At 42.8% G+C, this 23,129-nt stretch overlaps 1 pseudogene; it reads right to left on the bottom strand.

Moving 5' to 3' along the window:
* Positions 1-3,090: 3,090 nt before the first annotated feature.
* Positions 3,091-8,070, bottom strand: LOC147461629 (uncharacterized; annotated as a pseudogene).
* Between the last annotated feature and the right edge of the window lie 15,059 nt (positions 8,071-23,129).

Below are 23,129 nucleotides of genomic sequence, written 5' to 3' on the forward strand. Positions count from 1 at the left end.
TTGACATTGTCGTAGCCTTTACTGTAGTCCAAATGGGATGTTTGTTGATTTTACACATATGGATTTCCTTTGCTTTAGATTTACCAAGCGCGTTGAACACATTTTGATCTCGTCGTAGCTAAGTTTTGTGTACATTAGTTTGCATCTCTTTCTTGTCAGAATGTTAGTGATTGAAACTCTTCCTCTCTATTTGTAATTTTTTAATAAAGTGCAAAAACAGACAACTGTATTATTTCTTTGTTAAGCTTTCGATCGAAAGATCTTTTGATCTAAAGATCTTTAGATCTAAAAACCCTCTATATAAGAGCAATGTTGTGTGATCACATAGCATCTCTCAAGTAAACAAGAGATGAGTAAGAAAATATAAATACTAGCAAAAAATTAAAGAATAAAAAATAAAAAAATTAAAGTTTTAATCAATATTATATGTAGTTAGAAATTAGATATAAAAGTTAATATTAAAAATACAATTGTTTAGGTCAGAACCAAGTGAATAGAGGGCCTTGAGGAGTCCCTTGGGTCTCTATTTGCTTGGTTTTGACCTCATGAAGCTTATGAGGCCCTATGCTTAAGATATAGCATTTTTAAGCCTTAAGATGCATCCGGAACATCTAAACACCTTAGCATAGCACTTTAAAACGCTGAAATCTGACGTCTCTAGCTCTAGATATAGCATATTAAGCATAGAGCCTCATGAGGTCAAAACCAAGCGAATAGAGGCCCTTGAGACCCATCAAGGGCCTCTATTTGCTTGGTTCTGACCTCATGAGGCCCTAGGCTTAAAATTGCTCTATTTTGAGCTAGAGACGTTAGATTTAAGCGTTTAAAGTGCTATCCTAAGGTTTTTGGACATTCCAGATATGTCTGTAGCTCAAGATACATAGTATATTAAGCCTAGAGCCTCATGAGGCCAGAACCAAGCGAATAGAGGCTCTTGAGGGGTCTCAAGGGCCTCTATTTGCTTGGTTCTACCTCATGAGCCCTAAGTTTAAGATATAGCATTTTTAAGCCTTAGGATGCATCAAAAACATCCAAAAACCTTAGCATAGCACTTTAAAACGCTTAAATATGACATCTCTAGCTCAAGATATAGCATATTAAGCTTAGAGCCTCATGAGCTCAGAGAGGCTCTTGAGGGGTCTCAAGGGCCTCTATTCGCTTGGTTCTGACCTCATGAGGCCCTAAGCTTAAGATATAGCATTTTTAAGCCTTAGGATGCATCCGAAACGTTCAAAAACCTTAGCATAGCACTTTAAATGCTTAAATCCGACGTCTCTAGATCAAGATATAGCATATTAAGCCTAAAGCCTCATGAGGTCAGAACCAAGCGAATAGAGGCCCTTGAGGGGTCTCAAGGGCCTCTATTCGCTTGGTTCTGACCTCATGAGGCCCTAAGCTTAAGATATAGCATTTTTAAGCCTTAGGATGCATCCGAAACATCCAAAAACCTTAGCATAGCACTTTAAAACGCTTAAATCTGAAGTCTCTAGCTCAAGATATAGCATATTAAGCCTAGAGCCTCATGAGGTCAGAACCAAGCGAATAGAGGCTCTTGAGGGGTCTCAGGGGCCTCTACTCACTTGGTTCTAACCTCATGAGTCCCTAAGCTTAAGATATAGCATTTTTAAGCCTTGGGATGCATCCAAAACGTCCAAAAACCTTAGCATAACACTTTAAAACGCTTAAATCTGAAGTCTCTAGCTCAAGATATAGCATATTAAGCCTAGAGCCTCATGAGGTCAGAACCAAGCTAATAGAGGCCCTTGAGGGGTCTCAAGGGCCTCTATTCGCTTGGTTTTGACCTAATGAGGCTCTAAGCTTAAGATATAGCATTTTTAAGCCTTAGGATGCATCCGAAACATCCAAAAACCTTAGCATAGCACTTTAAAACGCTGAAATCTGACGTCTTTAGCTCAAGATATAGCATATTAAGCCTAGAGCCTCATGAGGTCAAAACCAAGCAAATAGAGGCTCTTCAGGGGTCTCAAGGGCCTCTATTCGCTTGGTTCTGACCTCATGAGGCCCTAAGCTTAAGATATAGCATTTTTAAGCCTTAGGAAGCATTCGAAAAGTCCAAAAACTTTAGCATAGCACTTTAAAACGCTAAAATTTGACGTCTTTAGCTCAAGATATAGCATATTAAGCCTAGAGCCTCATGAGGTCAGAACCAAGCAAACAAAGGTTCTTGATGGGTCTCAAGGGCCTCTATTCGCTTGGTTCTGACCTCATGAGGCCCTAAGCTTAAGATATAGCTTTTTAAGCCTTAGGATGCATCTGGAACGTCCAAAAATCTTAGCATAGTACTTTAAAACGCTGAAATTTGACGTGTCTAGCTCTAGATATAGCATAGTAAGCCTAGAGCCTCATGAGGTTAGAACCAAGTGAATAGAGGCTCTTAAAGGGTCTCAAGGACCTCTATTCGCTTGGTTCTGACCTCATGAGGCCCTAGGCTTAAAAATGCTATATCTTGAGCTAGAGACGTTATATTTCAGCATTTTAAAGTACTATCCTAAGGTTTTTGGACATTCCAAATGCATTTGTGGTATTCATATTGTATTTTGAAAACATCTCCTATGTGTTTTCTCTCATCACACATCACATCACTCATTAAGATTCATGACATAGATATTTGTGTACACTTAAGTTGGCCCATGATGCAGCACAAACTTCATCTCGACATTGATGAGTGAGAAGTGCATCATATAAATGCAAAGGCATTATTCACTGCATGGTTATGGCACAAACCCTAACAAAAGAACATCTCAAACCTTGCACCCTGAGTGGTCAAAATACGGTGCATGAAAGCTCTTTCTAAGAGCCCAACCTCCTTTTTGCGACAACATATCTCCAACAAAACTGTAAATAATCAAATACCAAAAATGCTAAATGTTTGCAAGTGAAATCGACTGAGAAATAAGATCAGCCTCAATGGATAAGAAAAATTGGCTGGCAAAACAAGACATCATCTGGCAACAACCCATCCATGACTCTCACAAAAGGTCAGTTACAGTGCCATCCAGTTAGAGCAACTATAGTCCATAGAGATCGTACACACTTTATAGGAAAAATACATCAATTTTGTAACTAAGCTCATGACAGATTGGCAGAACAACTTTTCAAAATCCAGATGTAACGCTCACGCACGATCAAGCAAGATGCCATCCAAAAAGATCGGCTTAATAGCCCAAACAAGGTAAATAGTCATCACCCGAACATGTTGGAAGTCTGCACATGAAATCAATTAACAGCTGGCTCCCAAAACAACCCACCAAAGATAGTTGCAAATGGGCTCACAAGTGCCTGCCCAACGTTCACAAACTGGTCATCAGATTAGACCAACAAATTGCATAAGAGAGAAAGAAGCTGCATGCCTCTCATGTAGAGAGAACCATTCGCTGCTGGGATGCAAGGACTGCCTCAAGTACTGACCCATCAAGCAAGCAGATCGTGAATCTTCTCTCTTCTATGGGATCCTCGCCAGCTTTGCAAGAGACAATCATCCCTTTTTGGATGCTCTCACCAAAGAGGGTGACATGACGATTAAGCAAGATCGACTCTGCTCCACCCGGGGCATGTCTAAGCAATAACGGAAGGAGGGCATGGCATGTATGGCATGAAATGCTCTCCAATGGATCAAGTATGAGAGTTTTGCTGCAACAATGAGGACAATGTATTTGAGGCTTTCTTTGAAAGCGGACTCAATTCCGTCCATGCTGATGCTTGCATCGCAAAACACCAGTAGTGGGACCTTTAGATGGTGGCAGGTGGCCTCGAGAACCTGTTCCTTGCTGGCTCCGCTTGATTCTATGGGCATCCCATGCCCGAGTCGAGTTAGAGAAACATGAGCTTGGACTTGCTTGATCGAGCCCTCTACTGGTAGCTCAATCTCCTTTGGGATGATCAAGGCAGCGAGACTATTTCGTGAAAGAGTTAGTTGCGTTAGTATGGCTCGCTTCAAAGAGCTATCACATTGCACCAACTACTCTTCTAGACTCTGCGACATGCTTCTCATGTCATAGATGTAGCTACCAATCTCATCGTCTATTTTCTTGACAAATGTCTCAGCTACATCTAAATTGTCATGCTCTAGTGCTATATTGTCTTCCCCTGCTCCAACTATGGGTTGTAGGTCCACATGGCTCAAAGCTTGAATGCTATCTACGATGGGGATAACTTCATGAAGATGTGGAAAGTGCCTCTCAATTATCAGTTGAAGGCCATATATATGCTTACATTATGATCCCCAATCCGCACAATCGCAGTAGTTGGATTGCATGCTCACATGATACCAGTTTGAGGCCAAAGTAGTGCTAAGGACTTTGAATGCAATTGTCCTTCCTCTATACTTCGACGGTGCTTGGATCCGCCTCAAATTGCTTAAGAATTGATTCGCCTGCTGCTAGCTTGGCTGTATGTTGCTTGCTTGATCCAAAACGACTAAAACGCCTAGAATCAGCTGAACGATTGTCAAATTGGAAAAACATGAGCTCAACATTTGGCAACAACAAAGGTATACTCTCAAGCGAAAGAGAGCCGCTCTTACCAATCTCCTATTTTTTCTTGAAGAACTCGAGAAACGTTCCCCCAATATATGTCCCATGCATTGAATCACCCACCAGCGCATTCAACAAGACCAACAAAGACGTGTTTATCTTTGCATTTAGCAAGGTATACTTGACATATTGCCAAAATTGCTCAACCAAGTTTGTAGTATCCACATTCCCATGTTGAAATAGACGACCGAATCTTGGCCAACGGCTTAGCACATACATGTGCTACCATAGGAGCCAATGGATACAGATACATACCGTCAAATATTCTCATGTGCATGATACACCTACAATAGCTCATTGTACCTTGCATCAAATATATCCTCGCTTGTTGCATGCATCAAATTCGACAAGCGATTGTACATATCATCGTGCTTGTCCTTAGGGAGCTATCACAACAATGCCATGTGAGTACGGCAGTCAATTCGTAGACATGAGATGACATGAAGAACACATAAAAGAAATGACCTACTTGGGGCAAGAGGTTCTCAGCCCATGCCTTCTTGACATGAAACCAGCATAGCAAAACTTTGCATGCGACTTGTTGCCGCCTTCCATCCTCGTCTTCTCTCCAGCAAAAGGATCTTGATCCACAACCTTGAGGATGGCTTCGAGCTCTTGTTGGCTCTTATCAATGACAATGGCTGTGGTCCGAACGTCACCTAACCTTGCAAAGATCATCTTGAATGTGAGCTCTAGGGCCACCTTTTCCTGGCTGGTACCCACATCATTGCTGCTGTTAACCCTCACGGCTCACGGACACCCTATTACCTACGACGGACGTTGTAACCTACGGTGGAAATTGTATTATTTATTTGGTAGAGTCAGGTACCGGGCTTGTCGGTCCAATAGGAAAAGGGTAAGAGTGATCGCCGATGAGAGGCGCACTCTAACTGGAACATTCAAGGGATTGGTTGGCTAAGCATGGGCGCCCAAGTGTGAATGGGGCGAGCTCATATAAAATTCAACTAAACCTAAAATTCACTCATTTCTCTCATTTGTGCAATAGAAGAGTGCTCTTGCTCCATCTCCATCTCCATCTTCTTCTTCTTCACCTCCTTGTGTGTGTGTGTGTGTGTGTGTGTGTGTGTATGTGAGATAGATAGATAGATTGGATTAACGTCCACGGAGGTCATATATGACCTATGGGACCAAAAACACCGACATTACAACGATTCATTCTCAGTGTGGGCTGATACATATCAGTTAAGGACTGAGGGTCCATCAAGAGAGTAGGGTAGGAAAAAAGGAGAAAACAAACAAAAACCTGAGGGTCGGCTGTGGAGAGAGCTGGTTTGGGATTTCGGAATTCTTGGATGATCGTTTTGCCTCCTCGATAGACTGCCCATTTGCCTTGCTTACGCGCTTCATGCACCTTCTTAAGCTCGCTCGCTTTACTCTTGAGTTGATTCATGGTCAGTTCTTCTGCAATCCAAAGCTTGGTTTCTTTGAGAAGGCGGGATTGACGTAGAAACTTTACCCGCTCCTCTTTGTTCTTGAAGGTAAGGACACAATGCTCGGGACGTACATGACGATGTGTGTCATTGATCCAAGCGACATTCTCTGACTTGATGTTGACTGGCTCAATAATATTGTTGAGTTTGATGATTGCCTCTTCAAGGGTGTCCTCAACAGTGCACCACTGCAAGGGGAGCCCACCGATGCGTACCTTGAGGGCATTATCTTCTTGAGATTTTTGTTCGGAGATTTCCTTTGTTACACACGTCCTTACTTGGGCGATGGTTGTTGAGTGAACTTTGTTAACCTTTGCCTCTACCTCCTTTACATTGTCGGTGGTGAGGTCAGCCATAGAGTTGAATTGTTCTTCTAATTTGCTCAAGCGAGATTTGAGTTCAACGTTTTCCTCCAAGACTTGATCAAGAGTTGCTTGCAACTGCGTGATGCGATCAAGTTTGCTAGGGGCTTCCAGTACTGTTGCAAAGCTCGGTCTTGCTTTGGCGGGGGTCTTTGGAGTAGCCATCCCTGTGCTTGAGGAGATCGAAGGGAACCGACCACTGACTCGCAAATTCCGGAGGGAAAAGCCTTTGAGAAAGCTTGAGGCTTCACCCTTTGAAGAAGTTTTGAACTCCTGTCCTCGGCCGAGTATCTTCTGAAGGGCACCACAACCTGTTGTACTTCGCAGGGCTGAGGCCAAAAACAAGTGCCGGCACCACAACCTATTGTACTTTGCAGGGCTGAGGCCGAAAGCAAGTGCCAAAAATGCCTTAAAGCTTTTATGAATGCTAAAAGCTTCAACAAACCTTTGAAAAAGCTCTTGTTCTTTTACTGTGTCGTAACCTACAGGACAAGGGGTCTCCTGGCGGGCGTCGCAGGCTGCTGTACTTCGTAGGGCAGGAGATCTACTGGCGGGCGCCGCGAGCCAGGGGCCGAGGCCAATGTTGAGGCCATCGCAGGGGCTGAGGCCACTGTTGCAGGGGCTGGAACCACTTAAATGTGCGGGGCTGGGGCAGGCTTTGCCACAGAGCTAGGGCTGTTGAGGGGGGCTAGGCTCAAGCTTAACGCCTCCCCCAGGGCAGCCCTTCGCCCAAGGGGGGCTGAGGGAGACGATGCTAGGGTTACGGTGGACCTGAACTGCTCAGGCGAGAGAGAGAGAGAGAGAGAGAGAGAGAGAGAGAGAGAGAGAGAGAGAGAGAGAGAGAGAGAGAGAGAGAGAGAGAGAGAGAGAGAGAGAGAGTGGGTGATCGAGCATTACGAAGGCACGACGGCGGCGGAAAAGCGGTTGAGTGCGGCGAAGCGGCGGCTCCTTCTTCTTCGCGGTGAGGAATCCTCCACGAAGCAAGCGTAGAGCGGTGAGTGACACACCATCGCCTTCTTTGAGCTTACTAGTTTAGGCTTGTTGTGTGCTTGGAGCCATTTGTGGCTCGCACATGGTGTATCGAAAAGTTCCTTGCATTGACACGTGCGACATACGCGCACAACTGCATAACATTAGCCATATTGGAATCCCTATGCCATTTTGGTTTGGCAAGACTGCACCATCGAGTGGTAGACCATAAATGTTTGTCTTGAAAGTGCTATCCATGGCCCATGAGTTCTGATGAGAGAAACGAAGAGCGACTTGTAGCATCCACTCATCTTGAATGAGGAGGATAAATGGCCGCTTGTTCTCATCAGGGTTTTGGGGACTGTAAGGCTACACAAAGATTACCTGTCCATACAAGAAGTATACTTGAGGATGCATGCTTACCCATCCAACTTAAGAAGTTGAGAATGTAGTATTACCTTCTTCAATTCTTGCAAACGTAGAGCCTTTACAAGCATCGCACCCCATTCACTACCTACAAAGTTACCTACAATCAAAAGAAATGTTGGACCAAATGCTATCAAAAACTCAGCAGAGGAAAGGCTTCTTAAAAATTCCAATGGTAAGTTAAGTACCACGAGTGCACATTTGATGAAACAGCATTTGCACCTCTTTTGGTATCATAAAACATTTGTAGATTACACGATCCAGCTCAGATGCATTTGCCATGTGAAACCTTTCCTTGGAGATCGACATTTTGGTGACATGGCGGCACATCCCAACATCAAAAAAATCATCCATACAACATGCAACTACAGCTGAATGCACCGGGAAGTGGTAAAGGTCAGCACATGAGCTAGGTATGTGCCCAGTGTGATCGCCATGGACTGCGATAGTCACCCTATTACCACCAGGATAGTGTTGAACCACCACCCTAAATAGGCACCCGAACCTCTTGGACTACATCTAATACACAACATCTCTCTCCCTCTCTCTCTCTCTCTCTCACACACACACACACACACACACTCACACACACACACACACACACTACATGGTTCAAATCCATGTTGCCTTTGAGCTTCCAATCTCCTACAGAGTCTTCATATGATTACTGATTTCTCATTACCATCTCAGCTACCAGCCTCCCCTTCTTGTGCTCTCATCTCACCTTCGATTATTGATTCCTTATATAATCATTGATTTCCTTATCTAATCTCTAATTACACTGCATTCCCGCGAGGCAAATTTGAAAATGGGTTGCCCGCCCGAGGCTTATCCTGGTGGCCATCTTTTTGTAGCCATGTTGGCCCATCAGTTGCCACCTAGGACTCCACCTCAGCCCATTCTCGCCACGTTTCCAGCCCATGTCACCCTCCTGTCTCCGAGTTTACCTCCCGACACCCCCGTTTACCAAACCCCATCCAAGTTTACTTTTTTAAGCCACATGTAGCGCCCCAATGGCCTCAATCATGGCGCCCCACTTTCATGCCCTTGATCCCACCGCCTCCCGTGCCCCTTAGTGTTGAGGGAAAACATGTCATGGTTTTCAATGGACTAAGGATGCATAGAAAGGCTTATATCAATTGCCAAGAGTTTGTTCACAAGACAATGAAGACGCTTTTTATGTTTCTACTAGTAAAACGGCGACGCCTTCGGTGGCGGCATGGCCTCTCCTCAAGCTCTTTGCTCTTGGCAAATTTCATAAAAACAGATGAACATTTACTCTCTCTCTCTCTCTCTCTACACCGTCAAAGGAGTTGAAATCTAGTATAGCCGCCCTCTTCTGGTGCCCTCTCTCTCTCTCTCTCAGTCATCAGGGCTATAGGGCACTCTTTCATCAGTCCTCCTTCAAATTTAAAATGTAGAGGTAAATCTCAAAGTTTGTAGGTGGGATTACACTAAACCTTGGTGTTTTTCGAACATTTTCCTTTGTCTACATACTGGGTGGATTCTCTCTCTCTCTCTCTCTCTCTCTCTCTCTCTCTCTCTCTTTGTTGTCCATGTACTGGGCTCTCTCTCTTTCTCTAGCTAAAGAGACAAATAGAGCTCTCTCTCTCTCCTTTCCTCTCTCTCTCTCTCTCTCTTATTAAGAGAGAGAGAGAGAGAGAGGAAAGGAGAGAGAGAGAGAGAGAGAGAGAGAGAGAGAAGAGAGAGAGCTCTATCTCTCTCTATCTCCCTTTGTTGTCCATGTACTGAGCTCTAGAGAGAGAGAGAAGAGAGAGAGCCCAGTACATGGACAACAAAGGGAGATAGAGAGAGATAGAGATCTCTCTCTCCTCTCTCTCTCTCTCTCTCTCTCTCTCTCCTTTCCTCTCTCTCTCTCTCTTAATAAGAGAGAGAGAGAGAGAGAGAGAGAGAGAGAGAGAGAGGTACTGTATGTGTTTGAAATTTATAAGATGGACAACATTTGAATCTTTGCAAAAGTCATCACAACATATTTTCAAATTAACTTTGCACTAACATATATAGAGTAAGTGATATTTCCCATGTCAAAAAATATAACATGCGTAGAGACTTAAGATTTATACGCTCAAAAGCGTAGCCTACGACATGCCCTGCTGCGGTATCGAACCACCCATGGCCCACGACATCTACCAATCACTGGAGGAAGAGATCCTAACACAAAAACACGTAGGAACCAAGCACCGAGACTAAGATTCTGAGCAAACATAGCATTAATTGGACGGGTTCTGCCTAACTCTGCAATGGTGACACGTGCTCTGAATCCTCTCTGAATAGCAACCTGAATGTAGCACAACAAGCTCGGATCATATGAAGCATGATATATACCCACCATCAAGAATTCTGGGTAATATTGTGATCTATAGCCAAAAAAAAAGCTATTAATATAGATAGATATTTTGATACACAAAAGCTATTACTTTACTATATCAACATCAACATTGTTACCTTGCTACATCCAAGTCCTTAAGTAGATGAATCACCTGCATGACTGTGATTGGACCCCTCCAAGATGGTGGATCTAATACATAATCGTTGACTGTGAGATTTAAATTCTTTAAAGTATTGAAATGTCACAAACACACATATACAATATTTTACCTCGGACATGTCGAGGTCGTCTCCCTAGTGTGTAAGTCACAGAGGCGTTAGGATCCATCTTCATTCATACATATATATATACATAAAGGATTAGAAATTCATCAAAAAGCACATGAATCATAAATCTCTCAGCACTAATAAATCTTACTCAATTGTTTCAGTGAATATACCTTGCTTGAGGCTACACCATGTTTCATAAGAAGATATACTAAGCTTATAAATGACAAAGAAATAGTTGCGAGTGTCACCGTGCTTTTTTATTGGATGAAACATATCCAACCACGTTAAACCCCATGGCAAGGGGGTGGCAGGGGGCAGGTCAATTGCAACACCTCTTTGTAGACAATGTTAGAAGTGCGTGTTCTTTGATCTCCATATCTATTAACGCTTATTAAGTGACTATCACCAACCACAACCTTGATGGCAGAAGAGGATCTCACGCGAGACATTGCCACATACAGTTGACCATGGGTGAAAACATGTGTTGGGAGATACAATCCAAGAACTCCCAATGTTTGGCCTTGCGCCTTGTTGATTGTCATCCCAAAAACACAACGTAGGGAAAATTGGCAGCGTCTCAAATCAAAAGAGAGACCTTCTCTGGATCCCTTGAGAAAATCAATCCTTGGAATGAACACTGCATGTGACCCTGTAATGATTTTTGCTTCAATCACTTTGCTGTGGAATTGCTTACAAATCAAGCGTGTCCCATTACAAAGACCACTTCTTGGATCCAAATTGCGAAGCAACATAACTAGAGCATTCTGTTTCAATTGTAAAACATGCGGTGGAAAACATCCCCCAAGATCTAAACTATTTACAAACTCACTTGTGAATAAAATGCTATCACAATTTGATTCACACACTAAATCTGCACTGACATATTCCTTATAAGTACCAGGAAATTGTTGCAAGACCAAATTTTTTATAGCATCCACCTCCTTGTTCGTGGAGCCAAAATTGCTCTATCCTTGAAAAAGGTTGCATTGCAAGTCTGTGTTTCAAGGTCTCTATATATGCAATCAACCAATGCTTGCAAATTATTTTGTGGTAGCATCATGCAGGCCGGCAAAGCCACATTATCAAGTATGTCCCCATCACAAACATGGCATTACCAATGTGCACGTATGTCGCATGTGTCAATGCAAGGAACTTGCCGATACACCATGTGCGAGCCACAAATGGCTCCAAGCACACAACAAGCTTAAACTAGTAAGCTCAAAGAAGGCGATGGTGTGTCACTCACCGCTCTACGCTTGCTTCGTGGAGGATTCCTCGTTGCGAAGAAGAAGGAGCCGCCGCTTCGCCGCGCTCAACTGCTTCGTAATGATCGATCGCCCTCTCTCTCTCTCTCTCTCTCTCTCTCTCTCTCTCTCTCTCTCTCTCTCTCTCACATACACACACACACACAAGGAGGTGAAGAAGAAGAAGATGGAGATGGAGATGGAGCAAGAGCACTCTTCTATTGCAGAAATGAGAGAATGAGTGAATTTTAGGTTTAGTTGAATTTTATATGAGCTCGCCCCATTCACACTTGGGCACCCATGCTTAGCCACTAATCCCTTGAATGTTCCAGTTAGAGTGCGCCTCTCATCGGCGATCACTCTTACCCTTTTCCTATTGGACCGACAAACCCGGTACCTGACTCTACCAAATAAATAATACAATGTCCGCCGTAGGTTACAACGTCCGTCGTAGGTAATAGGGTGTCCGTGATCTGTGAGGGTTAACATGCCCCCCTTCCTGATGTAGATTCCGTCCTCGGAAGCTATTGAGTTGAAGCTTGTTATGTCCATGTTGTAGAGCATCTGGATTTGAATCTGCAAGGCAAAGTCCATGTTTCAGCAAGCGGAATTATATGGCCATAAATCATGAGGGGAATGTAAAGTACATGTGGAAATGAATAAAAGCAAGATTTATGAAATGTTAGACTGCCATTAAGGACAAATAAATCGCACTTTGAGTAAATTAATTAATCAAGAGTTTTGGGCTTATGGGTGAGTCTATCAATTAGTTAGCTATGACTAAGGTTAAAACAACTACTCTAGTACTAGCTAAGCTAAGAAGATTATCTAAATGCAAGATTCCCTAATTGTGCTTTTCAGCTTTGATTAGCCAACTAGCTCTCACAACTGTAAACAAAAGCTTGAAATGTTAACTGTAAGCTCGATGGAAGTCTTTTAAATGTCATTCATTTTTTTCTTTTTCTCTTTTTTACTTTGGTTCACAATTCATTTGACGTGTGTGCTTATTTTGTATGTCCGGGGCTTTTTGCTTCTCAAAGAAAAGCGCCCACACTGGGAACCTCTAGGGCTCTAGTACCATAGACAATACATGTGAGTGAAGTACCAAATCAAGCCATGATTTCTCTTCCATCATTAGATTTTTCATTTGTGGCACTTATGTTTTTTGCTTCCATTTCCTTTGTATTCTCACTAGTGTTTTTGTTGTTTAAGTGAGCAAGCTTCTCTATGCCTTAAACATTCCTAAGGTCTCAAATACTCAGATAACTTTATCAGCTAGGCCTAGTGGTCAAGTAAATGAGTTAACCTAAAGTCACGGTCTCCTAATCTCAAGGCTCATCTATAAGATTAAACTCTAGTTCCATCAACTTAAGCAAAGACAAATTTATACATCTATAATGGCAGATAACAAACATAACTATTGCACTCAAACAAACCATAAAAAATCATTATTAGCAATTATACATATCCACCAACATGAATCATGGAAAGTAGTACACCTGGAGGTATGAAGTTGCTCATTTCGTCTAAGCAGATGTCCTCAGCCATGTGGATGGAGATCCATATAAGTCCTACCTAACACATCCAAAAAACAAGCACTATACCTCTAGGAGGCATGTCAGTGTGAAAAAATTAAAACTCCTAGAAAACAAACTCAAAACACAATCCAGACCCCTAACCTACCTATTTGTCATCCCTTTTAGAATCAAGGAAAGAGGATATTATATAAACCGGGTGGCCACCCTAAGGCTAGGCCTCTATCCTCATCATCTAGATAAACGAAATCATTTTTCGTGAGTCCATAGTCTTCCTCGGTCTCTATTATTTCTTCTTCATCATCCTCTTGTGCAAGCGTGTTAATCAAGAACCTCGCGATGCGTGGATACTCATCCTGTGCAAAAGAATAAGCATGTGCCACCGGAGAAACATTCGCTACTGGGTAGGGATCACTAGTTATCCATAGACGTATCAGCCATTCTAACTCCTCAAAATTTTGCTCACGTGCAAGTCTCTCTACCAAATCCCATTCGCAAGAAAGTACAGGGTAGCAGATGTGAAACACTTGAGAAAAAGAGAAAGGGTACCTTTCATAAAAAATAGAAGCACATGCCTCTGGTGAACTAGCCATCTCTGAGAATACAAATAGATTTGGTTAGGTCTTTAAAACATGAGTTGTTTTTGTGTGTTGCTTGATGTGACATGGTGAATTCAGACTTATGTGTAGGATCTGATAGGGTGCTCTCTCGTTGCTAGTCGCTCTTGCTCTTTTACTTTTTTATCTTGTTTTTGTGAGTATAAGGCTTTATATATACATTCCCTAAGATTGGAGATTAAGAGGTCAGGGAGAAAGGTTGAGAGGGAAGCAAGTGAATGATGGATGTCAACAAACACTCCCCCCTTCCTTGGGTAGATCATACCGTTTGAAATGATGTCGTCACCCGTTGAAACCAGTTGTTCCAAGTTGTTATAGGTGAAGGCTTTAACCAATAGTTTTCGATCGCTCTATGCGTTTCATCTAGTTGCAAGGGTGGTAAGGTACTCTCCCATGATTTTATTTGCAACATCGTTGTAGGTGGTGAACTTACAACGGGAGGTGTAAACTCTTTCTTGCTTGTATGGATATGTACAATGGAAGGTGGAGGTTGTATCGAAGCTTCCATTTTCGTATAGGAACTACATGAAGAGTAAGAAGCTTCATTTGATTTCCCTGTTCCTAAGCTAGGTGGAACAAATCGTTCTTTCTTTGGTACCCAAACTAGCTCTGGAGTAGGTGTGTCGCATTCTGTGATTTTTTCCTTTCCACGATCTTCAATTTGTTTTAGAGCCACAGGATTGAGCTCACATGGGCCCGGTGGGCCCGGTGACAAGTAAGAGCACAATTTACGTTTTGGCACCCAGATTTGATTATTTCCTTCATAGTAGCCTTGGGTTTCCAATAGTTTTTTAGGAATCCAACGTAACATTTCTTTACATTTCTTGGGGCGAATGGGACGTCTCTTACCAGGTTGCGGTCTTTTAGCATTGGCTATGGTTGCTAAAGAAGCTTTAGGGACCCACTTGTATGTTTTCTTTGTTATATTAGGATGGTTCTTGTGTGTCTCAAGCTTTCTTTCAACTACATCAGTTGAAGCTCTAGAGAGTTGGGCTATGGGGACATATGGTTCAACCTCTTGGACATGCAATATTTTGGGTTTTATTTCCTTAAGAGGCAATATTTCAGGGACTACAGCTTGCGTGGCAGGGCTAATAGTTGGTTTCTGTGTTGTGACACCCCCTGTCCCCCAATCAATAGTGCATTTGGTGGCTATCATCCACGTGCGTCCTAGGTTTATATTACCCTCCATAGTTCCAACAGGCATGACCAAAAAGTCTTGAGCTACAACCCCATTGTCATAACTGACAGAAGTGTGACAGATTCCAAAAACCGCAGTTTTTTTATTGTTGACACCCTTGACTTGGATAATACTCTCAGATAGAGGTGGCTTCCCTAACTGACACCACACCCCATATGATAGCAGATTATATTTAGCACCCGTGTCTAATAAGGCGTTATATAGCACTTTTCCATAGGTGCTATTTAGCTCAATAGGGTATCGTAGAGGTGTGTAAGAGTCCAACCAATCCTCGTCGATTTCAACGTGGAATGCATGTGTGACTCCAAGGTTAGCCTCTCGTTTTCATCTTATACGTTGTTGTCGCTCCTTAGCCTCAGCTTGAGCTTGTATCTTCTTCAATTCTATTTGTGCCTTGGCTGCCTTTTTTGTATGGATGGCACGCAACTCCTCTCGGCCTACTGGATCATAGTATCTTTTAAATTTGCTCCCATTGAGGAATCCAATGGTTTCAACTCCATCAAGAGTCTCCACATGAATGGTTCCTTGTGGGGTGATCTCACATACTCTATATGGTCCTTTTCCCGCATATTTCAAATGTTTCTTTTCCTTACGCACTCCATACATAAGGACTTTATCACCAACATTGATATCATTGTTCTTTAGATGACGGTCAAACCATTTCTTCCTCCTATCTTTCTCCACAAGTGAATTTTTCACAGCTAATTGCCTTTCTTCATCTAGCTTTTCAAGCATATATAATTGCTCAACTAAGGGGTTACCATCCCAACCTTCTTGAGAAGCTACTCGAAGACTAGGAACGACAAACTCCCATGGCATAACCGCTTCTTGGCCATACACCATCGATATCATTGTTCTTTAGATGACGGTCAAACCATTTCTTCCTCCTATCTTTCTCCACAAGTGCATTTTGCACAGCTAATTGACTCTCTTCATCTAGCTTTTCAAGGATATATAATCGCTCAACTAAGGGGTTACCATCCCAACCTTCTTGAGAAGCTACTCGAAGATTAGGAACGACAAACTCCCATGGCATAACCACTTCTTGGCCATACACCATCTTGAATGCTGTGCAGTTAATGGCAACTTTATATGCAGTACGATAAGCCCATAGAGCTGATGTAAGCTTTAAATCCCAATCTGTGCGATGAGCTTCCACCGTTTTGGTTAAGATAGAGATTAAGGTCTTATTGGTGCTCTCAGCTTGGCCATTTGCTTGTGGATAATAAAGTGTGGATTTATGGTGAGCTATCATAAAGTTGGTAGTGAGTTCTTTTATTACTCCATTTATAAAATGAGTACCATTGTCACTCACAATCTCAAAGGGACAACCAAATCTTGTAACAATGTTCTCAAAGAGAAACCTGGCAGTTGACCTTGCATCGGCCTTACGTGTCGCCCTGGCTTCCGCCCACTTTGTCACATAGTCAGTGGCAACGATAATATATCGAGATTGAGTGCTACGAGTTGCCGGACTAATTGGGCCTACAAAGTCTAAACCCCATTTTTCAAATGGTTGAGTCACTTTAACAGGATGTAAGGGCATCCTATCCTTTTGTTGTGTGATCTTGTAACGTTGGCATTCATCACATCCTATCCTTTTGTTGTGTGATCTTGTAACGTTGGCATTCATCACATCCTATCCTTTTGTTGTGTGATCTTGTAACGTTGGCATTCATCACATCCTATCCTTTTGTTGTGTGATCTTGTAACATTGGCATTCATCACATCCTTTTGTAAAAAGTGATGCATCCTTAAATAAGGTTGGCCACCAATAGCCTGATTGCAACACCTTTCTAGCTGTTAGTTCCCCTGAGAAATGTCCTCCGGCTATACCATTTGGGCTTCTTGCAGTATGTATAAATACTCATCCTCACGGGCACAACGTCTAAGAATATCATCCTTCTCTAGCCTGTAGAGAGTTCCTGCAATGAGAGAGTAAGGTTCACATTCTTTTAATAGTTTTCGAGCTATGTCCTTACAAAGCTCTTTGGGTGGAAAACCATTAACTAGAAAGTTCACAATCTTCTCACTCCATTCATGTATGATTTCGACTAGGAATAGAGAAGTATCAGGCAATTCATCATCGACTCCAGTAGGGGCTTCCCCATTGGGTATGCGAGACAAATGATCAGCCATGACATGTCTTTTACCAGGTCTCACCACAATGGTAAAATCAAACTCAAGGAGAATTAACAACCATCGTGTAATTCTTCCCGTGGAACAAGGTTTATTTACTAGATACAACAAGGCTTCATGATCAACATAGAACACAAACTTGTTGGCCAGAAGGTAGTAGCGAAATTTCTTCACTGCATAAATCATACCTAAACCTTCTCGCTCTGTAGTGGTGTAGTTTCTTTCGGCATCATTCAATTGACGACTTGCAAAGCTAATGGGGTAGTCCAGTTTATGTTCTACTGGTTGAGCTAGAACACACCCAATAGCAAAGTTCGATGCATCAATATGCACATGAAAAATTACATTCCAATCGGCACTCGTAGAATAGGAGCGCTAGTCAAGGTCTTTTTCAATGACTCATAAGCATGGTCACACTCCGCAGTCCATTAGAACTCAATAAGAAGCTTGTACAAAGGACGAGCTATCTCGGCAAAGTTTAAAATAAACCGTCGGTAATAATCAACATGGCCCATGAACCTTTGAACTTCTTTATAGTTTGTAGGTGGTGGCAATTCTGCAATGGCTTTAATTTTGCTTTCATCTGTGGAAATCCCATTTTTGGACACTATATGCCCTAAAATGACTCCATGTTTAACCCAAAATTGGCATTGGAAAGGGTTTAAGGAGATGCGATACAATCTACACTTCTCAAACACTTTTCGTAAGAATGATAGATGTTCTTTCCAAGAGGAATAAACACAAAGGTCATCTAAGAAAGCTTCACAAAACTCCCTCAAATATTCTCTAAAAGCAGTGTTTATTAATCTTTGAAAGGTAGCCCGGGCATTGGTTAAGCCAAAAGCCATAACACGAAATGCGAACACTCCAAATTCGGTTATAAAGGCTATTTTAGCTTGGTCCTCCAACGCAATTGTGATTTGATTGTAGCCAGAGTACCCATCCAAAAAGCTATAAGCTTCCTTTCCTGTAACTCTTTCAAGCACATGTTCTGAATATGGCAAGGGGTAATGGTCCCTCCTAGTGGCGGCATTGACCTTCTTGAGATCCATGCACACTCTGAGTTTCCCATTCCTTTTTGGCACAATCACTATTGGAGACACCCATTCTGAGTGCTCAATAGGGTATATGAATCCGCATTCCACAAGCTTTTCAATCTCTTCTTGAATGATCTTTGCATATTTAGGATTCATTGGGTAGGGTCGTTGCTGAACTGGTTTAGCCATGCTATTCATGGGGATTGTGTGCTGCACCACGGAAAGTGGAACACCTTTTATATCCTGATAAGTCTAGGCAAATATATCCCTGAATTCCTTGAGAAGTTCTTTAAGTACACACTCCTCAGTCTCGGTCAGATCTTGGGCAATGAAAAAAGGTTTAAACTCTTCTCCTGGGTATGCTAACTGTATTTCCTTAACTATCGCTGGACCATCATAGACTCCATTGCTCCCATCGATAGGTTTTCTTTGAGCCTTTGTATACACAAACTTACATTCCTCTGTGGTATAGGATTTGAAATGTTCAGGTGCAGGGTGTAAGTCTGTGGGGTCCTGTTGTTTTGTGGACTGTGATTTAACTTCTGATTCCTTTTGTTGTTGAGCTAACTCTCAACTTTTGCTTCTCTGTAGCCTCTAGTTGTGCGATGTCAATGGGTTGTGGACTACACCACATAACGCTTTGAAGGTATTCACCCCAATTATCTACCAACTTTCGATGAGCATCACATGCCCCTATATAATTAAGCCATTCTGCGGTAGATTTCTTTTCATTTATTCTAGGACGCACATTTGCTCGATATCGTCGCCTCTTATATCTCTTACTCTTCTTGTTTAATTCTCGATTACGGTCGATTTCTCGTGAAGACTCACTAGATGAATCACTACTTGTGTCTTCTGCTCCCTTGGATAGATTATCATCTAGGTTACCACTGGGCCTTGAATGGTTTGTCCCCACATTTGCACTAAGATTTAACTTAGATTATTTATCCTCAGAGTCAATTTCAACTGATGATTCTGACCCCAAATCGTGTGGGCTATAGTCTTGTGAGGCGCTACTGGTTTCAATGCCAGTCACTTTCATCTTGTAGATCATCAGAAGCTATATGCATTGCTTCTAGCATGTTTAAGGGTACAAGTGGTGGTATTTCATCCCCCTCAGGTGTTACCCAGGTCGTCCCCCTATTTCCCCAAGTGTCTATGGTTGCTGCTAGGTGGACCCAATCCACATTGTCCAACTCAGTCATCCCAGGTAGTACATCCATATAAGGAGAATCTTCCCCAACATCAGTGTCCGCTTTACACGTGTAACAATACTGCAATGGGGCCGAGTGAACTGTGGTGTCAGATTTATGATCAATTATAAACCTGTTTCCTAGAGGATGTGCTCGACCCGTCACAAGATCCACTCGAATGACAGAATCTTGGAACTGCAAGTAGACATGGTTTTTAGACCAGTCATGCACCATTTTTGCTTCCCTCATGAAAGGACGTCCTAAGATGATCTCCGATGCCATAGTGTGTTTGGAGAAATCCATAACAATAAAGGTAATCCTTATTTTATGTCCAAAGACCTTGATCTTGAGATCTTCTAGCATCCCAATAGGTTTAATAATAGACCCATTGGCCATCTTCACTACTATGGTTGTGGTCGCAAGGTGAGGTCTTCCCATAGTTTCCCATCAATTTTTAGTCACAATGCTAACCCCAGTGACACCATCAAGGATTCCCTTCACAGTTAATCCCTTAGTAGTGATTGGTATAGTCGCATTAGATTCATCACCCTCAAAGTATTGTCCCAACGTGTTAACAGGTATTTCTATAACAAGGTTCTCATCTAGGTTCGGTTGTGGATCTATGTATTCCTCCTCTATTGGCATCTCCGCAGATCCATCCATCTGTGCAAATTGTGGTAGCCCAAACTTCAGTTCTCCATTGAGGAAGGCTCGAAGAGCTGAGACTAGCTCAGGGTCTTTATATAGTTTGGACATGATGGTGGTTCTAACTTCGGAAGACATGAAATCCATCAATTTGGAAATGTTTAACGGCACCTTTTGGCCTTGAGTCCCTTGATGTGGGGAAGATGGGATCTCCATTTCTTCGATAGGATCGGGTAGTCCCTCTGTAAACATTCTTTTCATCAAGAAGTGAGTACGCCCACTTTCCCATGACTTTAAGTCACTTTCTTCTTGGATGACACTAGGTATGTCCAAGGGTCTATGGACTTGGTGAGGTTGTTGTTGCGTAGGGAACACGGTGTCTGTAATCTGGATCTTCCTAGGTGCTGGTTCTAGATCCCTTTGGGTATCTTCTACCAAACTCCTTAATTGATTGACTCGCTCAATCTCCTCTGTAGGGTTTGGGTAAGTTCCTATCTTCTTTTTGGATCCTGGCCATTGTGGCTCATGAAGATCTTCCTTGTTGGTTTCTATGTTAGTGGTCGTTTTGGTCTCCATGGTTTCACCTGAATTAGAATCTTCTTCAGCATCGTTCATATATACGGGGTCGTCACCAGTCCCTATGTTGGTCTTTGAACTGGGGTCTGACTTCGCTGCTTTTTGCGATCTCTTTCTTCGTGTTTTCTTCTTTTTCTGAGATTGGGCAATTGATGCTGTGTCTCTTTCCTCAAGAATATAATTTTGTTTTTGGAGCATCGATTGTGTGAGTACGTTTACTGGTACCACGGGTGTACTTGGTGATGGCTCCTCGGTAACTTTAATCAAGTTTAATGCCGTGATCTTCGGTGCATTTGGATTATTTGGACATTGGGCAATCAAATGATCTATGCCACATCGATTACACCTGAGTATTGGCATTGTAGACGTGCTCGCTTGATTGGTTTGCATTAGTGTGGCGTTCTTTTGTAGCCTAATAGGACACTCGGCTACACGATGTGGACCTCCACACTCATAGCATTGAAGAGGTGGTCTCTTAGTGGTGTAATTGATATTTTGGCCTCTTGCCGCAAGAGAAGCTACTTGATATACAGGTTTGACTTGGCCTCAATAGTCCTCCATGTAGTATTGTGGACTTTCTTCAAGCACATCCATCCCATAGGCGATATTAGGATCTATATCTTCCTCATAGCCTTCCAAACAAGAAATAGATGACTCACAACCCACTTGATTCACAGAAGTGATTCTCGGATGTGGTGGTTGCGGTCCTAGCACTGGAGGTGGTAAGGGTGTTGTTTGAACAACATTTTGGGCCCTAGGGACCATGTGTTGTGCTGTTTGTTCAAGAGGTGGGGACGGCATCAAGGCAGGCACTCGAGGTGTGTCTGGGCATGCTAAGGTTAGTCTATTGGCCATCGCACGCTTAAATACTATGCAATCCTTAGCTTGATGACCATACCTCCCACATGCATTGCAGTTCCCATTGAATTTTACTCTAAAAGTAGGGCATTCAATGGTACTATGCGGTCCATATCATACTGAGCACCATTGCTGCTCCCTTCTTGGATACATATGATTGTTTTGCGGAGCACGATTGTCTCTAAGACTCTCTTGAATAGCCTTGGTGAGATCTGCTAAAGTCATCTCAGATATCTTTGGCTCCTTAGCAATAGTCTTTAGGGTCATTGGCTGATGCCCTGATGCTTGCGAGCTAATAGATTTAGGCTCAACAAACACTCTTTCTCCTTGAATCATTAAATTATCCTCCAATTGGATCGCATTGGTGGTGACTGCTTCCCAAGTGGTGATACCTCTAATGACTAGGCCATTGTAGATATCCTCATGTCGCAACCCCCTAATGAATCTATCAAGCAATTGGTTATTGTTGAAGCGCTCATTTGGATTACAACGAGAATTCAAATGCTTCAAGCAACTTATAAAGTCTCTCACCGACTCTCCTTCCTCTCGTTGGGCTTTCTGGAGCTGAGAGGCTACACCCCAAAGCACTCCCTCTCGTATGTATTCCTTTAAGAACAGTCTCCTAAGAGTAGGGTAAATCATTTTTTCTTCCACCCTTAGGGTTCTATACCAATCCCCAGCCTTTCCACTTAAGGTTAGGCTGAAAGCATTGCTCTTATGTAGGTCATTGTGTTCTCCTAGAGAATCACATATTTTTTCAAACACTTCGATATGCTTTCTCACATCCCCGTCTCCACTAAATTTTTGTGTGAGCTTGGCTATTTGTACTGCCTTACTTCTAAGCTCTCTATCAGGCGTGTTACGCATATTATCAGCAATAGATCGACCTATAGCTTAAGCAAATGTTGCCAAGTCACCTAAGTGAGCAGGTACCGTGGGTGAAGGCGCTCCAGAGACTACATGTGGAGTAGGTATTGGCATTGGGCTTGGCGCATAGGAAGCCCTTGGGTTCCACGTTGGGTACGATGTTGTGCCATGTGGTGGTCCATAGTTCATATGGGTGGCCCTAGGCATAACAGACATTGGATGTGACATGCTAATGCTAGCAGGTATAGTCCCATGGAAATAAGAACTTGTGTATTGTGGTTGTGGAGCATAGGTAGTTGAAACAATGGGAGGGGTAGGGACTACATGAGTATGTGGACCCATAGGTGCATACGATTGGTACGCACTTGTAGGTACTATTGCACGCATTGAGCTACCATGTAGTGGTGCTTTACTAACAAACGAGGTCCATGGTGTGTTTCTTGGCATGCCCATCATTGGGGTAGGCATGGTATCCGTGGTGTCATCCAGGGAAAGATGAGCTAGACTTGGAAAAGTAAAGCTATCACTTGTGGGCTCAGATTGCATTGAGACCCCTGGCGAAACAACATATGGGGGATCGATGGGACTCACTGGGGGAGTCTCCATTTGTGATAGAGTGGGTTGTTTCCCATTGCCCGTGTCTAAAAATCGCATAGGACCCGTCGAAGGTATGTTTATTCCTCGATTTTGCTTCTCGGACTGGATAATCCTATGGATGACATTGCAGATCATGTGTTGTTGTTCCTCTAGACTAGTGGCACTAGATGTAGATTGTACAACTTCTAACCAACCCACATGGTATGTGTAGCCCATGTATAGGTCGGTCAAAGTCTCCGT

The sequence above is a fragment of the Adiantum capillus-veneris genome, chromosome 3 (assembly GCF_014529385.1).
Source record: "Adiantum capillus-veneris isolate H3 chromosome 3, ASM1452938v2, whole genome shotgun sequence".
In the NCBI taxonomy this organism is placed as follows: Eukaryota; Viridiplantae; Streptophyta; class Polypodiopsida; order Polypodiales; family Pteridaceae; genus Adiantum; species Adiantum capillus-veneris.